Here is a 26,050-nt window from a genome sequence, read left to right on the forward strand (position 1 = left end):
TGAAAATTCAACTTTTGAATTGCCTACATGTCTGTTCTCTCTCCCCTCATCCTCCTCTCCAGGTTATGCAGTACATATGCAGATCCTTAATTGTCACCTCAGAGGGCTTTTCTTTCAGTCCCTGCTTTCTGATTCTAACTAGGTTATAGCTAACCTAGAAAACCAGAGGACAAGAGCTGTAATCAGGCGTTGGCTGAAGGGGGCTCGCATTCACCACCACACACTGCCTCAGTTATTGATATCACCACATGACCTTTACCTCTGCGTGATATCGCCCGCACAGCAAATGGCTCAGCTTATCAAGAATCACCTGTATCCCAAATGAATCATTTTCTTTTTAATCCCAATGATGAATAAAATTCAAAGCAGCAGTTACTGAACTTCATGCAGCATAAGCCTTCCTGTAAAATATGATCCAGAGGTGCCACTAAAAAAAAAAAAAAAAAAAAATCAGATTAAATTTAAATGAGACAGTTTTCTCATGTAACCTGATTAAGGGACATTGAAAATCCAGTTTAGAAGAGCTAACACATGATCAAAAGCTTCAGCTCTGGATTGCTAACCAGCACCTTTTGTCTGTGTAGTATTAACCTTTCACAGTGCAGTTAATTATTAATCATTCTGCTATAGATAATGTGCTCCATTTCCAAGGTCTCTTCAATAAACACACATTCTATTTGTCATTCCGTCCAGTAGAATAAAATATTATTAATGCCCTTTCCATTCTTCAGTATGGTTTGCATTTTTAACCATCAAATCCCAGGCTCTGTATATATTCAGCTGCGGAAAGGGAAGTGTCCATCACTGCCCTGTGCTGAAGGGATCACATGGAAGCCCCCAGCAGACCATGGCTTCAGTACTGAACACTTATCAAATATAATTACGTATAAACTAGGCAATTCATTTAACTCACAGGTTTGTAATTTAAGTAGTTCCAGCTACCCTCTCTCCCTTACTCTGCTTACCACATTTTCTACTTACAGAAATGATAAAATTAGTCAACAGGGAGAGAGAACCCCAGACATAAAATTCAGTATTTCCTCCTGTGAAGGGACAGAAGGAGGGTAGAATAATGAAAGAATAGTCAAGCAAGAGCCCTCCTGATAGGCAACAATCTGTAAAACGGCATTAATAGGATAGATAAAATGGGCCCAATAAGTTACAAGGGATATTTAGCAGCATGGCTATGCCGCTGAATATCTGTGGTCAGGGCGCTACTTAGCCGGATAAGTTAAATCTGACTAAGTTAGACCAACTCTGATAAGAAAGAATATCGCTACTTATCCAGTTAAGTTAATGGGATATGTAATGCCACCCAGATCCGCCCACTGCCCATCCACAAATTGGCCAGCTAAGTCACTTATCCGGCTATCTAGCAGCTGCTGATTGTCAGTGGACCTCTAGATAGCCATCTAAGTCCTACTTATCCATCTATCCTGCACTAAATGCACTTTCAATATCAACCTCAGTGTGCTTTTCATACAGGTGCATAGGATGATATCCACCATAACTATTTATTCAGCATCTATAATCTGCCAGTCCATAGTCGTGTTCGCAGTGGAGTACAATATTAATAATCAGGGATCAATCAAACATACCACAATTATGATACAAATAAAACAAATCATTAAAATAATGGCAAACTCCGACATAGAATATTAAGTATGAATGTTTTTAATTTTGTTGTGTTCTCATGCAAATCATTTAGCATCTCTCCTCTTTAACAAATTGGCACAGGAGTGAAAGTTAGCTTAAAAGAATTAGTTACACACTACCAGGGAAGACTTTGAAGCCATACTGAATGGAGTGGCAAGCAGGACGCTACCTGTGTAAAGTCTACCAGGATAGTCAGTGGGACTTGCATGGATTAAGTCTCTCGCTGAATACACCCACATAAAGTTACCTAAATAACTTTCCCTGACCAGATTTACCTGCCGCAAGGTATCCATATAACACACTGAATAGAGGCACTACCTGGAAATATTTAGGCCATGGCCTCAAAAGGGCTCTCTCTTTATCTGACTAAATTTTACCCAAGGAAAAAGTTGCCCAGTTGGCAGAGCAGGAAATAAAAATCACTGGTTTTGTCTGGGTAACTTTCAAGTCACTAGGGGAAACGCTTTTTAATTCAAACTCTTCTTGTTCTCCGTTATGCTGTTTCCTCCACGGTTATTTTGCATGAAGGCATGGGATAAACACAGAGGATCTCTGAAGTGGTGAAAGGGATCATAAAGCTAAGTCATTAGCTTTATGTGGATGGGTGGACTGGATAGGCTGCTGTCATTTTTTTTATGTTTTGGTGCATTGGAATGCGATGCCAATATGTTAGCACATTTCGTCTGGATGTTTCAACTGCACACCCACGTACCCTAGAACCCCAGTGTGGGCCATATTACCTCCCCAAAACCCTGCCCCCCCCCCCAACCCTCCCCCTGCTCAATGCCTACCCTGCCCAACTCTAACCTTCACCTTGTTCCATACCTACCCTGCCCCCTATTCCATACCTACCCTGCCCAGCTCCTACTCCCCTCCCCTGTCTGACTCTTATCCTCCCCCTGTTCCATGCTTACCCTGTCCGATTCCCACCTTTCCTTCCCCACTCCATGCCCCCTGGCCTACCGTGGCCAATCCTTGCCCTACTTCCAGCCCCCAAAACGAATCCATTCTAGTCTGCTCCAACTGGGGCCCCTCCCATTTAAATGTGCTGGGGCTGGGATCACGTACCCCTTTCTCAGGTCCTGCACGATAAATACAGGAGCAATACCCACTTGTTCCTGCCCAGTGCCTGGTCCTTTAAAAATGGTGCCATTTGCCTGGAGCACGACACCGAAGTGACATCACTTTGTCTCCTTTCTCCGGTACAGCTAGCACCGTTATGGTGCATGGTCATTCAGCCTCATTCATTGCCCTTCCTACAATCATTTTAAACGAATGCACATCCCTATTGATCATTTTAGTTGCTACCCTCTGGATTGACTCTTGTCAGTTTATATTATTTTGAAGGTACGATCTCCAGAATTGTACGCAGTACTCCAAGTAAGGTCTCACCAGCGGCTTAGATAGAGGCAATATCACCTTTTTTTTCTGATGACCATTCCTTTTCCTATGCACCCAATCATCCGTCTGGCTTTTGCTGTCGCCATATCTACCTGTTTGGCCACCTTAAGATCATCAGATACATTCACCCCCAGATCCCATTCTTGTTACTGCTGCAGTAAGACACTGAAGCAGGTAATTTCATCAGATACATTTCTCTCTTTAATTGCTAATAAGACTAGACAAGTTAATAACCAACAGCATATGATAAAAAAAAAATATTATAGCTGGTATCTAGGTTTTGTTTTTTTTTAGAAATGATGTCTGCAGGTGCTGACAGCTGTGCTCTTTTGCCTTCTCTTTCTTTTCATATTGAATTATGAGCTAATGGAATGCCAGGTATGATAGCAACTTTTCATCTCTGTCCTGAAACAGGCATCATTAGGGAGGCTAAATTAATTTAATGTTTTTACTTTGTACCGTAAGGGTGAAGCTGAGATGTGGTGGTTCATTTTATTACAAAAAACAGAGGTCACAAGGTTGGGCTGTAAAGAAAATCAGCTTAAAAATGTTGAGAGATTAAATACATAATATGAATAAGAGGTCAGCTGAGTAATTTGCTTCCTATTGTAAAAATTACCAGAGAAACCCCTGAGGGTTCGACGTTTAGCTTTCCGAAACCCATGAAGGCCTTCCGCCCACCAGACACATGCTCAGAGGAATACTCTTTGCTTTCTATTCGTCATTACACACCTCTGTTGGAGGCTCTTCCAAACATCGCCTTGCCAGGTTCCTGCAGGCCAGGGTTTGCTTTCAAACCTCACGGGCACTTTTGCTTTCCGCTAGGAGCCTGACGGCATTCTGACTTCAGAACAGTGAAGACTTTTGGGCACGATGTGCTAGGATATGCCATTAGTGCTTGGAGTCCTTTATCTTAGGGTTGATAGAAATACAAGACACAAGATGAGAACTCAGAATGTGAGATTTTTCTGCGCGTTGCTTATTTGAAGCCTGTGGAAATGGTGCTGAATTGTATTGCTGACTGGTTTTGCTAGGGGCACAGAACTGAGCAGGCTCAGGATGTATGCCTCCTGAAGGAGCTCATTATTTAGCTACTGTAAAGCAGTTCCTTCAAGCTTAGATGTTGTTCAGGGCCTAGAGAAAGAACAAGACATTCAGTATATACTAAAAAAAAAAATAAAATATATATATATATATATATATATATTGGTTTGGTAGTTCCCTCCTGGTTTTCCAGTTCAATCAACGCCCCGACATTCTACACCCCCTACATCCCCGTCACCGTGAGACCTCATTGACAGCTACTTAAGGGGTTTTCCACCACAGGCCATAGTTCCCTCTAGAACCCTATATATTTTACATGGAATCTAGAGTTGGTGCCACCGCTGTGAAATAGCTGAGCTCTCTCTCTCTCCCCCCCCCCCCCCAGCTGGCCCAAGAAGCAGGAATCATGTGGGGGGGAGGGGGGGGATCACCATACCTGAACCATTCTTTTTAGGGGATGGTATTCACCCCCAAATTCTAAAGAAACTCAAATATGAATTTGCAGACATCTTACTGGTGATCTGTGACCGCATTCAGATCTGCCTCCCTCCACACCTGAGCACAGGAGGGTGGCAGATGTAACGCCAATTTTCAAAAAGGTCTCCAGGGGTGACCCAGGTAATTGCAGATCACTGAGCCTGCTATTTGTGCCCGCTAAGATGGTGGAAGCTATCGTTAAGGACAAAATTATTGGTCATGTGAATAACCATGACTTAATGGGGAAGAGCCAGCATGGGTTTAGCAAAGGGAGGTATCTATGAAGGTGTGAGCCAATCACTAGAGTATATTGGGATTGTTTGTCCCTTATGAGAGATTCCTCAGAAAACTAAAAAGTCCTGAGACAGGAGGTCATTTCTTAATGTGGACTGGCAAGTAATTAATAGAAAGCAGATAAAGAGTAGGGATGTGCAGGGGAGGGTTCATTTCGGAGGGAGGTGGGGAAGAGAATTCAATTTTTGGTTTGTTTAATGGGCTTTTTGATTCAATTCATTTGCAGAACCAAAAAAAAAAAATTAAATAAATGTAAATTGAAACTAACCATAAAGAGACCCTCTGACCTCGCCCACCCCTGCCCCAACAGAGGCCTTGGGGCCCAGACTGAGCACAGAACCAGAGGTTAGGAGAACCTCTGAGGGCTGAGATCAAGTCTTTTTTCATTTTGTACCTCAGTTCCCTCCATTGAATTTGGTAAAATGATGATGATGATGATGATGGAGATGGTTGCCTGTTCCCTTCGGCCGCTGCTTGTCATCCAGGTGCCATAAATGTGCTGATAGTGTAACCACCTCGGATATGGCTGCATGCATGCACGTCACAGGTTTATTACAGAGTGGGATATTGTTTAGCGTAAAATAATTCTGCAATTCCATAGTATTATGGTTTTTCAAAAGCAATATTCCTTGGCCAGGAAGCTCTGCTAACCAGGAAGATTGAAATAGGCCTGCAGAGTGACAGATTTCACAAGGAAAGTCAGACTTTTGTATTTGAAATATTGTCAGGTTTGTTATGTGGTAATAAAGAAGGGTGGGATACAAATTCAGATCATGACCCCGTTAGGTCTGTTATGTTCAGTTGAATTTCCAGTAACATCAGTGCAGAAAACAAATCGAGAAGCAAATTATCAGATACCAGTAAAGAAGCCCATCAAATGGGTTCAGTACCTGCTCCCTCAGTACAGTAATATCCTCCTCCCTTACCTGTATGCACATTTAACCCCATAAGCCAATATGGTCTTCCCCCACTGCCACTCAGCCTTGCCCCTCTCTAAACTCCCTGATCTAGGTCTGCAGTGCCTTAAGGGGACCCTCTGTTTACATCTCTTTTAGCCCTGGCAAGAGCCAGGTCCTCCCTATAAAGTCTGTTTGCACAGTAAAATGCAAATGCTCCAATGGCAGTTCAGACTGATTTTTTTTTGGGGGGGGGGGGGGGGAGTTGGTGTTCATCTAGAGCCTCTCTCTTTAATCTGGTGTGGTTTTTCTTCATTTGCATGAGATTTCTATTTTTGTAACTTCGGACAGTAAAATCTGCTTTTCCTTGTGTGCTTTGCTAAGTACATCTAATCTCGCTGCTCTAACAGCGTGGAATGAAAAGATAACAACGCTCTTATTCCATATTGGGTTTTTTTGTTGTTGTTTTTTTAGTTCTTTTTTTTTTTTCTGTGGCTATGCTCCAAAGCACCAGAAGAAGGCAGGAGATACAAACAATTTCTTGGAAGACAAAACAGGGGGAATAAACAAAACAAAACCCATCTTGTGCCATCCTGCTTAAAATGAACTTACTCAAGGCTTCAACAAACTCTACCATTTCATGAAACTGCTGACTCCTCTCTTTATTTAGCCAAAAGTGCATTGCGCTGTGTGCTGGTCATTTGCTTTGAGAAATCTTTGACGATGAAGTGGTGGCAGGTTTGTGTGGCCTTTCCGTATCTGTTCTAGTTCCAGGCTGTCCTGTCTGCTCTTCGTTTTTAGGGGAAGCCTTGGGACCCCTTTGGAGAGCTGCAAGATCAGCTTAGCCCAGGAGCTACCGAAGAGAGGAGCAGCTCATGAAACCGAGCTCTCTGCCTCCCGGGGCCTGCTGAGCGGAATTTTAATCTCCAGCCCGCAGATGAAATGTAGTCTTGCCGGGGAAACGTTTTCAAATCGAAGCTGTGATGCCCGCACGTGGGTCTGACTCCCAGGGCTAAGTTGTATTTAAAAATGGCTTTGAAATCAAACGCAAAATCGAATCACAGGAAAACACAATAAACCAATCTGGAAGGTTCCCGAACAGGGTTTCCCCCTCTGCCGATGAGGACTGTTTTTATCTCCCAGTTGATTAAGAAACATTGAAAGAAACTGTAACAGCCGACAAAGTTCAGAAGACCCATCTGGAGAACCTTTCTCCCCTTGCAAACGCTGCAGATGTTTCCCTTTGTACAGGGGTCAGTGTCAGGGGCCCCATTTCATATTCAGCACCACTGCTGTTAGGACAAGGGAAAATCGATTCCCTCCGGCCTGCAAACAATTGCGAGGCATTGCTGCTAGCGAGTCGGGGGTTCAGGGTGGATGGAGATTTCAGGATTCCCCCCCCCCCCCACAGACCCTTGGAATATTGAGTGGGGGGGGGGGGGGAGAGCACCTCATGAGCTGTTCCAGGGAAGGAGCCGAGGTTCAGATTTCTGCTTGTAGGGCACATGGGTTTGAGGGGCCACTAAGACCTGGATTTCTGCTTGGAGTGGGGGGCGATGTGGCTTGCATTAACACGGGCCACCAGGGAGAAGCCTCCCTGAAGGAGATGCAGTTCTGCTCCTGCCTTGAGTGGCCTATAATTAAGCTGCTTAGGTATTAGCATTGGACATTTGGTTATTTTTGTTTATTGTATGTTTTGTAAGTTTAATAACATAATCCGCTTTGGTACAGCACTGCTGAGAAAGGCAAACTATAAATGCTTAAATAAATACATTACTGTTTCCATTGCTGTGGGGGGAGCTGGCGATAACCCTATATAGGTGATGTTATTAACGTGCCGCGGTATATAAAAAATCACGAAATAAATAAAAAAATAAATAATGCGCATGCAGGTAATCCGCACGAATGCTCTTGGTTCAGAGGTGTTAGCTAACCCCGCACTCTTGCATGTTTAACCCAGGCATAAATGCTACCGCTCTTTACTACATGGACTTAAACAACTTTTTAATTCATTTCAGAAAATGCCCTGGAGAAGGAGTCAAACGACGGAAGGTGCTTTGGGGCGTGCCCTCTCTCATTATGGAGGTGACAGGCAGACCTGTCGCAAGTTCTGATTTACTAAAAAGTGCAGGCAGAGATGCTTCACAAAGAAAAGCAGCTTCCTCCTCATTCTTTGGGCTTTTATAGCTCAGCTGAACCCTGACCCAACTGGTTCTTCAGCACCATCAGCTTTCATCCGCAGCTATAGCCTTTCCCCCCCTCCCGTCTGGCTGAGGGGCCCGGATCACCCTGCCTAAGCGTGGGCTTCTTTCGGCCAGCAGGGGTGGACCTTGCATGAGGGCTGGGACTATGAGTGCATTTATTTATTTATTTTAAAGCTTTTATATACCGCACTCTCCAAGAAGATTGCTCGGGACAGTTTACAAAGTTACATTCACAATATAAAACATAAAAACAAAACATCACAATGAACAATTTAAAATTACTAACGTAATACTTCTAACTCTGCAATCTGTTACATTTGTTATAAAAGATATAACTCTCATTAAGTGCCAGTGCCCTTGGCTGAGTGGAGGAGAGTCTCGCTTTGTTACCTCTGTGTCAAATGCTTTGTTAAATAGAAAGGTTTTTTAACTCTTTTAACTCTCCGATTTCTCGCAAAGCGTCAGGTAGAGCATTCCAGAGATTAGGGCCAGCAATTGAAAATGCTAATGTCCTATTAATGTAGAGTCTGGCATTTTTTTTAGCATAGGGGCATCCAATAGATTTTTGCCTGCTGACTGCAACTGCCTCAATGGTATGTATAGCTGGAGTGAGGTACAGGTCAAGATTAGTGAGACCTTATGAAGTAGGTTGAATATTATTGTTTTTGTATTGCATGTGAAATGTAACTGGCAGCCAATATAATGACACTAAATTGAGGGATATATGCTCACAACGGCTAGAATTTGTTAGGATATGGGCACGGGCAGTTGAATTTTGAACCAGTTGTCATGGGTGAGTGGTTCATGAAGGTAATCCAAAGTATAGGGAATTACAGCAATCAAAATTATTTAAAATTAAAGCTTGTAGGACCATGCAAAAATCACAAGTATTTAATAATGGCTTTAAATGTTTAAGTATGTTATTTATTTTCCACAGTTCATTACCAAGATAATGTTCGAAGCAGATCACAGCATTCTTATAAATAGCAATCTTATAGCCTTTTAATTAATAACAATCATTGCATACATTTAAATAAAACTCATAACATCCACAATATATCAATTAAAAGCCTTATAAAAAGGAAGGTTTTCAATTTTTTCCTAAAAGTTTGGTGATCAGTAACCAGTTGTATCTCTAAAAGAATAGGATTCCATAATACTTACGCTACCTGAAAAAAGCACAACGTGAGGTTTGCTATCAGTGCACCTCTTTGGCCTCAGGGATCATTAACAACTGTTGATTAGCAGAACACAGATAGTTGTGGGCAGTACAACTGTACCAACACCTTCATATATCGTGGACATTGACTTAATAGGAAACCAATGTAACTTTTAAAACTGGGAAAATGTGGGCAGCCAATGATCAATGGAGCTGCAGTGTTCATCAATATCTGCAACGCCCATATAAAACATTTTGGAAGTCCTACACAAAGGGCGTTGCAGTAATCTAAACAGGATAACACAAGTAGATGTATTTTGTAAAGTGAGGATTTTACTATAATTGATATATGATGTTGCATTGATAAATTAGAGTCTAAAATTATTCCTACATTTCAGGATTTTTGTACAATTGGAATACAGTGGCTATTTTACAACCCTTCTCTTGTTTTACCTTCCCTTGGAGCCCCCTCCACTATATCTATACACAGTCCCCTTTCCAGTCTCCTTCACCTCTTTCTCTCCCTCAAGTTCCCTTCACCTAACCACTCACCCCTGCTCCTCTCCTCTCCTCTTCCTTAATGGTGAATTTCAATAATGCCACAGCTGTAAGCAGGCTGCTGAAAACCTCAATTTCTTATCAAAGAATAAAAGTTACAGCCATAGCCAGGTAATTTACCTTCTGTGACTAACTATGGTATGGTAAAGACGTCTCTCACCTGGAATTTTCATTGTAATAAAACGCTGTATTATCTTCCATAAATTATACCCAACTGTATTGCTGTCAAGGTATGAAATAAATCACTGTTTCCAGATAACTCTCTATCCCGTCAAATGAGGTCTTTAATAGATTAAAGATTAAGTCCTTCCAGTTGGAAACAGGCTGTGCTAACTTGCCTATTAATTAAGATGAGGCAATTAAATTCCTTGGTCACTGCAGAGTTTCCATCTAACAGTATTGTTTCCCTCAGTGACCTGCTAACATGTCTGCTCTCATTTATCCCAAGTCATCCTAGTGCTAGAAAGCAAACATGTTTGTCTTTACGCACATGCACCGTTTATCTGCCAGGTCTTCCCAACTACCAGAGAAAGGCCTCTCATGGCGGCTGGATTCTGCTTCCCGAGCAGGGCACCGCAATGAAGTCCACATCGAGATATTTGGCGGCGTAAGAATCTGACATGCCACACGCTTTCTTCAGCTGTTACTGAGCGGCGTGGGGAAAGGGGGTGTGATTCGATCACTAGGCATGCAGGGAGGGGGAGGGGGGGGTGTCTCTTTATGCGGATGATATAGACAGTTGGTGGTTCCATTAGGGAGAAATTGGGTAGATGTTCAAAATTGTAATTTTAAAATGATAAATATTGTACGATGGTTGCAACAAAATTATTTGGCTCTGAATCCATCTAAAACAGCAGTATTAAGAATAGCTCTTGAAAAGGTGATGTTACCTTTGAGCACTGGGGTGGACTCTCTTAAACTCACTCTGGTTGAGAAGGTAAGAGATGTAAAGATTTATTTAGATTCTCAGTTTGGGGGAGAAGTGCATCTGTCTAGGACCAGTCAACTGATATATGGGAAACTAAGAACATTATGACCATTTTTAGATGTGAATAATTTTCAGTTGGTCATGTATGCACCTGTTATTTCACATCTAGACTATTACAATGGATTATTAGCTGAGTTACCACAGTGTTTCATGCACAGATTACAAATTGCTCCGAATGTGGTAGCAAGGCTGTTCCAAAAAAAGAGCTTCAGTGGGACAAAATGCTTTATTTGTTACATTGATTGCGAATTATGATCCGGGTGCAGTTTAAAATCCTGACTTTGGTGTTTGGAACTCTGAAGGGGGTGGAAGCCCTCAATATTTGAGAGATAAGTTAGAATGATACCAACCTAATAGGAATTTGAGATCAAGTCAGGATTTTCTATCGAAGGTTCCATAATTTTAGAGCAAAAAGTATTCTCTGTGATGGAGGCCATGACATGGAATATATCTTTCCTGTGGAGGATCAGCAGGAACCAGATAAGCTGATTGTTCATAAAAATTAAAGACCTAGCTCTTCCCATAGTAATGGGGTTTGGAAGTCGACCTCTCTATAAATGATGGGAGATTATTATTAATGGATGGGAGGGAGGTTTTTAGGTAGTAGTGGGTTTGATGATGACAAAATGCTCCTGCTTTTTTTGCTTTCACATTCTGGTCTTTATATGTTGAGTCATGAATTGTATATGTTGATGGTGTAATCCATCTTGATGATCTTGTGATCAGAAGCCGGTATTATAAGATCTTTTAAATACATAAATAAATAGTTTCATCTGAGAGGTTTTAAGGGAAAGCAAATCATAATATATAGCAAATTGTTCTTTGTAAGTCTGTTTAATATTGCAAGCTCAGGTAAGCAACATAATTATACAACAGGTCACTAAAAAGCTGCAGATTTCTGTTGCCAGCCAATATTCTTCTATAGGAAGTGCCACTTTTTTACATAAAATTAACCAATAGAAAAGCAAAATTAACAAAATAATATATATGTAAATCAAAATTTTAAATACATAAAATGAAAAAACTATTTAACAAAATAAAAAATAAAATATGTATTTAACTCACTCAAGGCAGGTATTTTCCTCCCCCCCCCCCCCCCCCAGGGCTTACAATCTAAGGAGTGAATTTTCAAAGGAGTTACACGCATAAAAGTATCAAATATTGAAGCAATTTTCAAAAGCCCATTTACACATGTAAAGTCCAATTACGCACATAACAGCTTTTGAAAATTCAGTGAAATTTCAGAGGAGCTATGCACGTAAAAGTAGCAATTTTCAGAAGTCTATTTACACACGTAAAACCCCATTTTAGACATATAAATCATATTCTTTTAAGTTTGTACCTGAAGCAATGGAGGTTGAATTGAGATGCCCAAGGACACCAGGAGCAGCGGTGGGATCTGCCTTCCTTGCTTCTCAGCCTGCTGCTCTAACCACTAGGCTATTCCGCCACACCATCAATGAATAAAAAAAATAAATACATGTGAAATATGGTGGTTCAATTTCCTGAAGTCGCTTATTCTGTGTGTCTTGTCTAGATCAGTGTTTCCCAGCCCTCTCCTAGCAGCTTGGGTTTTCAGGACCCACTATAATTGAGATAAGTGACAGATGAATTGTATTTGGTTTTCACTTAAATATGGGATTGTGGTTGCTGTGTTAATTCCATGTTATCAGAATGGACCAAAGGTCAAACAAGATGTAGAGGATACCTTTTTATTGAACTAAAGCTTGTCACATATCTATTAAGTCAGTCCAACAAAAATGTATTGCCTACAGCTTGTTTGTTGCCTCTTAATTCCACTTAAGTATGAAAACTTTTTATTCTGTTATATTTGTACTGCACATTTCTTTTCCTTTTGAATTATCTCATTATGGGCTGGATTCATTATGGCTTTTCTCCCATTCTGTGTCTATGGGGAAAGATTTTGATGAATCGGGTTATGCTTGTTGGTGAATCTGTATTTGTGGGTGTGGTTGAATCAATAAAAAAAAGTCACAAGCCTTGGAAAAAGTCACTCATTGTTTTTCTGCATTATGCAGTCTGATTGGTAATGGCGCAACATTGGTTTTCTATATTATACAGTCTGATTGGTAATGGCGCAACATTGGTTTTCTGCATTATGCAGTCTGATTGGTAATGGCACAACATTGGTTTTCTATATTATGCAGTCTGATTGGTAATGGCGCAACATTGGTTTTCTGCATTATGCAGTCTGATTGGTAATGGCGCAACATTGGTTTTCTATATTATACAGTCTGATTGGTAATGGCGCAACATTGGTTTTCTGCATTATGCAGTCTGATTGGTAATGGCGCAACATTGGTTTTCTATATTATACAGTCTGATTGGTAATGGCGCAACATTGGTTTTCTATATTATACAGTCTGATTGGTAGTGGTACAACACTGAAGTACAGTGGTATATTGAGCAGTTCACAGTATATGTATGCTTTGCTAGTCATTCTGTGCTACATCAAATGAGATTTTTTTCATTTTTTATAAAGCTGCATGTTGTAATATATAATTTGCATTATTTTATGTTAATCATCATTTTTATCGTCACAATCTGCTATCAGAAACCATTTGAAGTCAGAGTTAAAAAATAAAATACATTCACAATGACTGCACCTGTAACTGACTCTTTTCAGATTGAGTGGAATAAAGAAGGTTTTTACAATATTTCTATAGATGCCTCATGCTGCATGCAAAACATCCTGCATAGATTTTATTATGAGTCACAGACTGCAAAGTCTGAGTAAACACTGATGTTTTGGACCTGTCAAATTCTGCTGAAGAAAGGTACACTTTATCACCAGGTATAAAAGAAGGGATAGAACACAATTTTTTTTTTCAAAAAGTTTTTATATATCTAGTTTTAAAATTACAATTATTTTAATATATAATATCTGTCTAGGTATCGATCTATCATATGTATATTCTTGAGAAGCAAATGGAGAAGAGTAGCTGTGATAGGAATATTAAAATAATGCACAAAGGTCAATTATTTTTTGCTGGAATGTAAGTTCTGAATCTAGAACAAGACATGAATTTAGGCCAGGGCAGCGGAATGCTTTTTGGTTGGTGGTGGGCTCACTATCAACCAAGCTCTTCTTCTCCTCTCTTCCCTTGCCCCCACATTTCTCCCTCTCCTTGTTCCACCCTCTCTTTCTTTTCTCACCCCACTCCCTACCCACACACCTACACATTCCCCTTCTCCCCTTCCATGCTGATGGGAGGCAGGAGAAGGACAGCCATGTTCTCCCCCTGATGCCTGGCCCGGCTGCTGCATTGAACTGCTTGGGCTCTATAGAGTCGCATGTGGTTCAAAGAACTTGGGGCTCTGAGCTGCAGGTGGGGAAGATGCAGCCCAAGCACCACTGCTCTCCACCCCCCAACCCAAACCTGGATATCTCACAGTGATTCTGCAAGAAGAGTCAGATTTCAGGTGGGCCATGGCCCCTGTGACCCTCCCCATTCTGATGCCTATGAATTTAGGTAATGCTAGATATATAAGAGCAACATAAAAAAGGTGTTTAATGTATGGGACAGCCTTCCAATGAAGGTCACAGGAGTAAAAGTACGGTCTGCAGTGTGACAGTAAGGAACATGGGCAGGCTTTATCTGCTATCAATATCTAGGTTTAAGAACATAAGAACATAAGAAATTGCCATGCTAGGTCAGACCAAGGGTCCATCAAGCCCAGCATCCTGTTTCCAACAGAGGCCAAACCAGGCCACAAGAACCTGGCAATTACCCAAACACTAAGAAGATCCCATGCTACTGATGCAATTAATAGCAGTGGCCATTCCCTAAGGGGCAGATTATAAAATCCCTGCGAGCGTAAATCCTGCCGGATTTACGCTCGCAGGGCACTCGCACGCCGGCGCGCCTATTTTGCATAGGCCGCCAGCACGCACAAACCCCCAGGATGCACGTAAGTCCCGGGGCTTGCTAAAATGGGTGGTCCGGGGGGCGTGTCTGTGGTCTGGGGTGGTCCGGGGGCGTGGCCGAGTGCCCCGATACAGCAGCCTGTGTCGGGGCCTGGCCAGCCGGTGTGTGCAAGTTATGCCTGCCAGCGGCAGGCGTAACTCCATCGAACAAGGTGGGGGGGGGGGGACAAAAAAAATGTTCCCTCCAAGGCCGCTCCGATTTCGGAGCGGCCTTGGAGGGAACAGAGTCAGGCTGCGCGGCTTGGTGCACGCAAGCTGCCGATTTTGCGCAGCCTTAGATGCGCCGACCCCGGATTTTAAAAGATATGCACGGCTACGCTAGTATCTTTTAAAATCCGGCGTATTTTTGTTCGCGCGCGTGCTGTTTTTTAAAATGTACCCCTAAGTAAACTTGATTAATAGCAGTTAATGGACTTCTCCTCCAAGAACTTATCCAAACCTTTTTTAAACCCAGCTACACTAACTGCACTAACCACATCCTCTGGCAACAAATTCCAAAGTTTAAATTGTGCGTTGAGTGAAAAATAATTGTATCCAATTTTATGCTTCATACCAGACCACGAGGCAGTTTGTACTGGAGCACTTAGAATGGATTTCTGTGGAATTTATTTTCTGCTTATTCATTTAAAACATTTACTTCCCACTCTATCCAATATTGTAGGTAGGGTTCAATTCTGTGTTATTTTGATGATGCGTAATGGGGCCTTACCGTTAACTTTCTCATTGTAGATGCCATTTGGTTGGTTACAATTTTTAAATTTGTTGTAGGTATGTAAGTTCACGACACTGAATGAAGACCTGAGATCTATTGTGTCCAATCTTTCCTTGATGTTATCTCTGGGTGGCGATGCATTTTACCATTCCTTGAATGATCACATGTTCATTTTCCTGGACCATGTCCAGCGGAGGGGCAGAAGAGACATTTGGGGCAAATGCTCTACCAAGAAAACAGGCAACTGGACAGTACACTGATGCAATTAATGCTAGCAACCTAAACATTTATCCAGAAAGAAAAGAACATTTTGAAAGCAAAAATTGCTGGTCGCCAAATATGTGTGATATAATTAAGGCAAAAAAGATGCAGAATTTCAGAAGAGAACTGCTGTATAGGCAGGATATAATAATACCAAGATCAATCTGTAGTCAACTTACAAAATATTTTCTTCCTGGTTATATAACTGCCTGCAGTCCTGAGACTAGCAGGGGTTTTTTAATTGGTGACCTCGTTACATTACCATCTGGAATTTTGATGCCCCTCATCCAAGTGTAGCAAGCTGAAGACCTGGAGGAGACATCTGACGTATTCTACAATAGATCTGAGCACGACAAAAAGGAGAGAATCTCCCCTTAATGAATGAAGCGACAGGACAGAGATAGGCAGCGTGAAAACATTTAAAAACTGCACTTCGAAAGAGAGATTACATTATAAACAGTTTTTGATGTTACCATCGTGCAGAAAGAAATGAGCCAGACTGATTTATTCTAACATTAAAATTACTGAAGGATTATGGATGCTTTCAGCGGAAGCCACGGCCTGAGGCGTGCTTCGGTGTGCAGAATGCAATGCTGTTTACTGTCTGTGACACGTGCCGGCTGGAAAAGTTGGCCCGAAATAGACATTTCAGAAATTGCCATGCCGAAAAAGTTTCTAACGCTTGGCCTAGCATCTGACTCAGTTGGTCATTCCATAAATCATGTCACGGTATCTTGAAAATGCCTGCTGATGTTGATTTAATCAAAAAGATCAGAGACGTTCGGAATACAGAATCAATAGTAAAATATACTTCTCACAAGGGCTGCGTCTGCAACCTGAAGCAGACTGTGAGGGATTGGATTTTAATTACCCTCATTGATCCTTCTCTTTACTTTGAAGAATGCAGATTGCAAGGGAATTTTATGCTCAGATTATTATTCACATCTTATGCAGAAAGTCAATAAACAGAAAGAGAAAAAAAAAATGAAAGAGAATTTTGCTTTTCCCCCCCACAGTGGATGCACAACATAACAAGGAACCATGTGAACCATTTTATCAGTCTTTGTTTCCTTGTCTGACCACAGGCTCCTACCACAGCGGGGCATCTTTCTTATGGTTTCTACCACTGGGTGTATTACTTTGGGGGTCCATTTTCAGCCACAGTCCAGCCAGCACCAATGAATATTCCCAGCTCTTATCCAGCTAACTCTGGGACTTCTCTTTGGCTGTCCTAAAATTAGACGGTTACATTATTTATTTATTTATTTAACAGTTTTTTTATACCGACCTTCATAGTAAATAACCATATCGGATCGGTTTACATTTAACATAGGGTATAACTGAAGGAACAATTCAGGTAAACAATAAATAACCATAGATAGGAATAAGTCAAAGTTACAATCAACGGGAGTCAAGAACTTGGAAGCTTAAAACAAGCTGGAAGGAAGATAAAGGCAAGTATTAATTATGAAAGATACGATAGAGAGAACGGGTTAAAGCTTGGAAGTGCTTTAACCTGGAGGTACCAGAGTCCATAGTTCATGAAAATAAATGCCAAGGCCGGATGAGAGTGGAAGCCATTAGTGATTGTCTGGAGGATCGGAGAAGGCTTGGTAGAAGAGCCACGTCTTGAGTCTTTTTCTGAAAGTTAAGAGGCAGGGTTCCAATCTGAGGTTTGCAGGGATGTTATTCCAAATAGATGGGCCTGCTATCGAAAAAGCTCTGTCTTTGGTCGTGGAGAGACGTGTGGCCTTAGTCGGAGGAAATTGTAGAGTGCCTTTGAGAACCTCTCTAGTTGGTCTGTTAGAGGAGTGGAGTTTGAATGGGATTTCCAAGTCGAGTTGAAGTTGATGGTGGATGGTTTTGTGAATTAGGGTGATTGATTTGTATAGGATTCTAAAATTTACTGGTAACCAATGTAGGTTACTGAGGATGGGTGAGATGTGTTCACCGCGGCTGGTGCTGGTCAGCAGTCTCGCTGCCGCATTTTGTAACATCTGCAGTGGTTTGGTGGTAGATTTGGGGAGGCCTATGAAGAGTGCACTGCAGTAGTCTATTTTGGCGAATAGTAGCGCTTGTAGGACTGTCCTGAAGTCCTGGAAAAATAGTAATGGTTTAAGACGTTTTAGAACCTGTAGTCTGTAGAAGCAGTCCTTGGAGGTTGTGTTGACCATTTTCTTTAAGTTTAGTCGATTGTCTAGTATTGCCCCAAGGTCTCTAACATGCTTACAGGTAATGTGAGAATTGTGAGGTGATGGTGGCGGAAAATTGTTTTCATTTGAGGAGATGAGGAGTAGCTCTGTCTTTGAGGCATTGAGGACCAGGTTTAAGCTGTTAAGTAGATTGGTGATGGAAAGAAGGCAGTTATTCCAATGGGTAAGAGCTTTTGAGATAGATTCTGTTATAGGGATTAGAATCTGCACGTCGTCTGCATACAGATAATGAATTAAGTTGAGATCCGATAACAGTTGGCAGAGGGGGAGAAGATAAATGTTGAAGAGGGTTGGAGATAAGGAGGATCCTTGTGGTACACCTACGGTTGAATTTGTTAGAGGAGACTCTTTGTTGTTGATTTTGACCTTAAAAGTTCTATTGCTGAGGAAGGACTTGAACCATTTTTGGGCTGATCCAGAGATGCCGATATCTGCTAGGCGATCTAGAAGGATGGAGTGGTTGACTGTATCAAATGCCGCCAAGATGTCCAACAGGACTAATAGAAAGGAATGTCCTTTGTCTAACCCCATTAGGATATGATCCTAATGGGGTTAGACAGATAATGCTGAAAACTGGGGTTAGCCAGATAATGCTGAAAACTGGGGTTCATCAAGCCAGCATATAGCCTCAGGCTAGCTGGATAACTTTCTAACCTGATAACACATTACCCAGTTATCTTGGGGTTGGTCAATGTGGAGAAATTTTCAAATCTCCCGTTTGTCCGGCTAAGTCCACATTTAGCTGGATAAATGGTGCTGAACATCAGCCTCTGTGTCCGTGTGTGATGTCTTCCGTTCTGCCCTCACACTGTAGATCCTTTGGAAGACCAGGGAAGATGATAAAGGTTTGCCTTACGTTAGGAATTTGCCAATTTAGTGGGGGGTAATCGCTCCTCATTCAGCTAAATCCAGTCTCTCTTGTGTGTAATCCTTCGGATCCTGGTGGGAGTTCAATTCATCAGTACCCACCACTTTAGAGAGCTTCCTCCGTCAGGCACCAAAAGGAAACTGCAAGTAAACCCAGTCTTTTGTAATCCTCGGGTGGAGACTAAAGGTACAAAAGTCCTTCTCCTTAGACAGTAGGGATGGGCATTCAAAGTAGAAAATGAGACGAAATCTATTTCATTTCAGATTGTTTTCAAAATGGAAGGAGTTAAATTCTGATGGAATCTACTACCTCTACCCCCTTAGGGTCCTGCCAGCTGTCCACTGGAGTTAATGAATTTTGCCCCATCCTCCCCAGCAGAGGAGACCATCTTGATGTACAGCACCTAATTAGCTCCAGCACAATGACCCCCAGCAGTCAGTTGGTGAAGAAGAGACAAGACGCCAAAGAGGAGCTCCGAGGCCTGGGTTCTGGGCCGGGGTCTGACTCTGGGCTGAGGCCACAGATGGCTGCATCCCCTGCTCCCTCAGTGCTGGGGCCTTGGCCTAAGCTGAGTCCCGGGTGTCGGGATCCAACACTGCACGGTGCATGAAAATTATCCCCTTAATTAGAATCGTAATTTCCTGTAATTTTCTTGAAAGCCAAAAGATTTCACATAAAAGCTCGTTACAAAGAAAAACTTTTAGTGGCCGCACATAGGCCTGGGCAGGGAGGCAAAGATGGCTGTTGCTACAGTGGCGGTCCCTGCTGGGCAACCCGAGGCACTGTAGGTTGCTGCTTTCTCAGGGAAAGGAAGACACGGGGGAGGAGTGCAAGGGAGATTGGTTAACATGTGGTGGGAAGGAGACATGGAGGAGAGCAAGATCTGAACGTGTACATGAATGTGTTTTATTTGTATTTTATCTGTAATTTACTGCATAACCCCACCCTGAAACATAGCAGGGCAGGTAACAAATATTTTAAAATACAGAGGAAGGGAAGGAGAACCAGTGGGCAGCTGGGGGGGGGGGGGAACAGACAATCAGGGGTGCGCAGAAAAACAGAGTCGTTATGAGGGAAGCAACACAAAGGAAAGAGAGACAAATAGAAAGAGGAACTAAGAGAGACAGAATTTCTGGGAAGAGAAAGACAGGAGGGAGAAAGCCTCAGTCAGGAAGCGAGCAACAGAGATATCACAAAAAAACGTGAGAAATATGTTGAGGTGACTGAGCTTCTAACGGAACAGATGGATTGTAGAACGAGAGGACAGGAGAATCCCTCAATGTTGGAAGGGGCCCAGCAGAGTTTAACAATAAAAGGTAGGAACTGCTGATTTTATTTTTTTGCTACTTCCATGGGGCAGAAGTGGGATTGCGGAGAGAAGGGATGTATCCCAAAGGATTGTGGGTCGGGGGGCCATACCTACCACATCTTTATTCCGTTTCCAAAGAAACGTTGCATACATCTCACAGAACAAATATATTTCAAATCTCAAACAAAATTTGCTTAAGCCCATCATATTTTAATGACCTTCTTCTGTTTATTTATACCTTCTTGTATTCTGCCATCTCCATACAAATGTTCGGAGTGGATCACAACATCAATATTCATAATCATTTTACATATTAAGCAATCATTATCAAAACACAATTAAAACAGGTACAATGAAATAAAACAATCAAATACAACAGAACAGCATTAAAAGAACACCAGTGCTGCTAAGTTATTTGCATTTTTTACCCGCTCTATAAAAGCATCCTTATTTCTGCAGCCAGCTTGCATCTGGCAAGCCTAGAGCAATTTAAGAAGATGAATTGAGGGAACATAAACACTGGATCAGGCCTCAATTTCCATGTCACCGAAAGAAATGATCAAATTATATTTGGAGAAAACGTCTCCTCTTATTCATCACTTTGGGTAAATCGCACAGTCTGGCAGGTCAGGTAGGTTGCTCCCTGCTGCTCAGATTAGGAGGGAAGTAAAAAAAAAAGCTACAACTATACTTACAGCAAGCTCTTGTGTGTTAAAAAGAGCCATAAGGTGTTATTTCCTGAAAGAGGAAAAACAGTTAATGAGTCCCTCTTACAGAATAAGGCAAGTTCTCTTCCTGGCTCTGTGCGGGCTGTAGTTCATTAATGGAAGAGCTTTGATTCACAATCATGTGTCATCCTATTAAAAAAAACATGGTAACCAAGCAAAGATCTCTTGGATTTTACACTTATAGAATGCATTGTTTCAAAAATACAATATATAAGCAAAAAGGAGTTAAAATAAGGCAAAGTTTTTGAAATAAAGTATCTTGAGTTGATATGTTTTCTGTTACTTTGTGGAATGAACTTATTTTGAGTTATCATAGAACAGGTAATGGAGATATTTGCAAGATTTGGTTCCTTTTAACATGAAACGAATGCCTAATACCGTCTAATTTTCAGGTTATTTGTTTTCTAAATAGTGTGTACTGTTTCTGAAAATGAAAAGCACAACAAGAAAAATGTCCACAAAAAAAAACAAACAAAAAATCAATCCTGAGAACAAAAAAAAAAAATTAAATATCCCTCCCTATACATCAATATGGGTGGTTTTCTTTTGAAAATTGTCTACAAAGTTCACAGGAGTGAGGTGCCTTCCTACTTTGCACCTGCTTTATTTGTGGATGGTAGAACAGGAACAAAACACTGTGCATAGATTTGAAAAAAAAAAAGGAACACATCTGTTTTCTCCCTTGTGGACATCTATTTTTAAATCTAGAATTGGTTACCTTTTTGGTGTGCTTTGATGGGGACAGTTTTCACCCAGGAAGGACTGAGCCAGGTAACCTGTCCTCCCCATTGCCTATTACAGGAACCTGGGGCAAATTTCAAAGGGATTGTACATGGGCAAAATGGTGTTTATCAGCAGAGAAAGCCCCTTTTCAAATTGCCTGCCCCTCCCCCCATCATTATGGGCAGTGCTGGGAGGAAGGGATGCCATGGGGGGCACTGGAGCCCATCCCAGTCACTCCTGCCCCACAAATGCCTGCATCCCCTGCTCCCATGGTGCCGTTAAATCCCTCCTCCCTGACGTCACATGCATGAATGCTGCATCCAGAGCTAGGTCATTAAGATATTTTGGGAGTATGTCGTGCTACTAGTATGAATACATAGAACTTTTGGGATAGTGCGGTTAAAAGTTTAGAAGTTCATTATTTTAAATTTATGTGCACATTTTTTAGTGCTTAAAAAAAAAAAAATCAAAAAATGTTTTCCACAAAATCATCTAAACACAACAAATGTATTGATCACCGTGCTCAGAAATAAAAGAATGGATGGAGGTTGGGTGGCTGATGATTAAGTCATTACTGGGTAGCAATGCTAAAATTATATGAAACCTACCACCCCATCCACATATAGTTTTGTTTATAGTGGCTGTTTAATTAACACAGCATAGTCTGCATCTTGTTTTTTTGAATTTTTTGTAACAAAAAAACAGCATTTGTAGGTGTTATGGATTGTGTATCATATGCATGATGGCTGCACACTGCCTGGGCTCATGCACGCTCTCCTTCCTTCACTCTCTGCCTCCCCGGACATGTCCTCTTATGCCGCCCACTCCAGGAGTGGCTGCATCCATCGTGCCCCTTGGCTCCGCGCATACTGGTCACACGTTGCCCGAGCCCATGCCAGGTCCTCTTGCTTACCTGCCTTGCCTCTTTGCCCACACTGCCTCTCTGTCAGTCGCGGCTTTATCCCGGACCCTCATGGGCCTAAATCCACTGAACCTTGGACGTGGATCACCAGATTCCCACTCTGACCTTAGCCACCTCCATGACTCCTGACCCGCTGTCATTACTTCTCCTACCCACTTATCCCACCCCGCACTGTGACTGGTTTGCCTCATACTGACTGACTGTGCCCAGGCATTTTGCTCCAGCAAGCCCACAGCGTGGACAGAGTTACTGTATCAGAGGAGATGGACTGGTTGGCTAAATGCATGCGTTTGCAAGGACAAGAAAAAGTATGTATCTCTCCATGGTGAGGCCGCAACTATCATACTGTGTGCAATTCTGGATTCTGCATCTCAATAAAGATATAGCTGAACTGGAAAAGCTTTAGAGAAAGCCGACCAAAATGATGAATAGGATGGAACAGCTCCTCACTGAGGAAAGGCTAAAGATGTTAGGGCAGTTCAGCTTGGGGGAGGGGCGGGGGGAGAGAGAGATATAATAGAGGTCTATGAAATCATGAGTTGAATGGAACAGGTAAATGAGAATTGGTTATTTATGCTTCAAAATAATACAAAAACTGGAGGACACTCTAGGAAGTTAATAAGTAGCACAGTTAAAACAAGAGAAAATTATTTTTTACTCAATGCACAATTAAGCTCTTTAATTCATTGCCGAAGGATGCGGTTAAGGCAGTTAGTATAGCTGGGTTTAAAAAACGTTTGAACAAGTTCTTGGAGGAGAAGTCCATAAACTGCTATTGACCAGGCGGACTTGGAGAAAGGCACCACTTATTGCCAAGCGTTAGTAATATGGGATCTATCTACTGTATGGGATCTTGCCAGGTCCTTGTGACATGGATTGGTCACCGTTAGATTACTGAGCTTGATGGACATGTTCCTATCTGGCTGACTCCTGCGGAGAGGTCTGTGAGGGCAGTCTCCCTGCTAAAGCTTCTTCTGTATCTGAACTGTCTTGAATGGAAACCAATATCAAAAATCTTTTTTTTTAATTTCTTTAATGTACTGCATCTCTTGATTAGCTTTCAGGAAGTTACACTCATTCCAAACGGAATAAGTAGGACAAAGATGGACAGAGGATTATAAAATTATGTGTGTGTTATGGAACAGCTTATTAGGAAATGGTTACTGACACTATCAAATAGTCCTAGGGTCAGGGGACACTTCCCCGAAATTAACAGGGGTCAGGCAGAACATTTTGTAATTGACCTGATAAAGGAAGTGCAACTCCCAAAAGCTCGACAAGAAATGTAATAATTTAGTCAGCTAAGAAGGGATCAGCTTATAATTCTCTGTTTATTGATCTTTATGGCCATATATTCAGGCGAAATAATATTCAACCACTCCATGTTAGCCATTCTTTGATTCACAGGGGCTTAGTGATTTTTATAAGGTATTATTTAATATCCTCTTGAACACTGTTGTTATTTATTAGCATGGGGGTCACAGCGAACTTTGGAATTGATATTTCTTTGCAGTATATCTATAACTAGTTATAAATATAATTATGTACACAGTTTGGGCCTCATTCATCAGTAGACAGTGAATAGGAGAAAAGCTTAAGATGGTAATATTTAAACTGGCACGCGGGCGCACATGTGTGGGTGTTCATCGGCTCGCACCCAGGGACGCCGCCATTTTATAACGCGTATATGTGCGCCGGTTATAAAATAGCCTGAATACGTGCACATGTGCATGTAATTTTAAGTGGATGCGTGCCTATGCACGCAAATACCGCTTCTACTGTGTAAGTGGTGGAATTTCAACAGACGCGAGCCGACGCCATTACCAGTTTTACCAGTTTGCCCAGATAAGGAATAGCACTTCCAAATGCCCCAGTTTAATAGCCTCCCATCTCCCCTTCCTGTTGGCCCCGACCCTTAAAAGCCTGCCGATCTGTCTATTTATCTTTATTTTATAACTTGCACCTCATCCTTCTCAGAAGTAAAGTTACACGGCAGGAACCCCGGTGCGCGTAAGTATTTTCACACTAATTTCAATTTGAAATCCAGGAAGGCCCGTGCTCCGCCCCTTTTTGGAACTTTTCGTTTGCGCACATAGCGGCAAGCGCACGCATACCAGATTCACTCGGCGTGCGCCGGCCCGACCTGCGCGCTCATCTCCCGGTTCTGGCACATGCCGGGCTTTTAAAATTCACCTTTAAGTGAATGAGCCCTGCAGTATATATTGCTAGGCTCCTGTTCCAGCCTTCCCTCATTTCAGCTCCTCGCCTGCTCTAGCCTTGCCTAATCCTTAATGGAAAGGGCAACTAGTTAACAGGCGAGACAGACAGACAGACAGATAGAAAGGCATCATAAGAGGAATATTGTCTCAGTCCTGGTTTTATCCTGTTGCATGCAATGGACATGAGTTCTGATTTCTCTAACCAATGTGTAACTGTGATTATAAGGCCATACACGCAATGTGGGACCCTTATGACATGGAACTGGTGGGTCACAGAAAGGAAGAGTACAGACAGAGGGAGACATCATAGCAGTAGCCAAAAGTAAGGTATTAACCATGATAGATATTTTACTTTCAATTCACAAGCACTTCCAGAGTGGATCATTAGATGCTACTTTATCCATGTCATATTAAATTGTTTTTGTGTCTGAAAGTGTGCACTGACTGTAAACACATAACTCCATATGCCACAGGAAAATATGAAGATAAATAGGAATATGGACATTTACCTCACAGCTAATTCAGAACATGTCAGTATGAATGCTACAGGGATTCAACTGGCAGACCACATTGCACCCTCCTATAAAAAAAAAACTGTACTGGCTACAAATAGCCTTCAGGGCCAGATTCAAAACCTTAATTCTGATCTTCCAGAACCTAAGAGGAAATGAACCTGAAAGACCTGCCAGGATGCGAAGGTCCTCCTCTGTAGCCGCCATCATCACACCATCAAACAAACACATCCTGCCAATGAACCTTCTCAGGAGCAGCGCCTGCCCTCTGGTGCTGCCCCACCAGACTCAGGACTACCTTTATTTCAGAAAGCAGGTAGAAACCTGGTTACTCCGCCAAGCCTTTAATAGTCTGGTTGAGTTCCAACCCTTTCCTGACTGTAACCTGTTTACTGTAATGCCCCTTACCTCTAGTGCTTCTGGCAGAGCTTCCTGCACTGGGCTGCATCCCAGGGCCTGGTTGAAACTACTTGCACTTCCTGTAGCCCTTTTATAGACCATGCAGCCAGCATTTCCTGTGGGCGCTGACTGATGATGTCATCCCAGCTCTGGTGTATAAGGAAGCTCAGTTCCACCAGCAAGTTCCCTGCTGTGCCTTACTTGCAAGCACATTTTGCTATGCTTCTGTTCCAGCTTCTTGCCTAAATCTGCTTCAAGCCCTGTTGTTTGCTTTGCCTTGCTTGTCTGTTCCTGGACTCTTCTAGCCCTTGCCTCTCAGACTGTCTGCTGGTTACCTGAACCTGGCCTGGATTCTGACTTTGCCTGCTCTCCAGCTGCCCTGACCTTGGCCTGGTTACTGACCCTCGCCTGCTGGCCTCAGAACCCCAAGGGCTCAACCTGCAGGGGAAGAGCCTGGTTCAAGTGAAGCCTACTCCCTGACCCTGCAAGAGCATGACCACCTGTGCGGGGGGAGGGGTGATCTAGCTGATTCACTAGCCAGGCAGTACCAATCTCGCT

General features: G+C 42.2%; 1 long non-coding RNA gene across 1 annotated transcript; it reads right to left on the reverse strand.

Moving 5' to 3' along the window:
- Positions 1-282: 282 nt before the first annotated feature.
- Positions 283-25,544, reverse strand: LOC115079552. The gene is made up of 3 exons (XR_003853320.1): positions 25,502-25,544; positions 12,020-12,117; positions 283-427 (listed from the first exon to the last, which is right to left on the reverse strand). It is a non-coding gene; the product is annotated as an uncharacterized LOC115079552 (long non-coding RNA).
- Positions 25,545-26,050: the final 506 nt, after the last annotated feature.

This window comes from Rhinatrema bivittatum, chromosome 17 (assembly GCF_901001135.1).
Source record: "Rhinatrema bivittatum chromosome 17, aRhiBiv1.1, whole genome shotgun sequence".
In the NCBI taxonomy this organism is placed as follows: Eukaryota; Metazoa; Chordata; class Amphibia; order Gymnophiona; family Rhinatrematidae; genus Rhinatrema; species Rhinatrema bivittatum.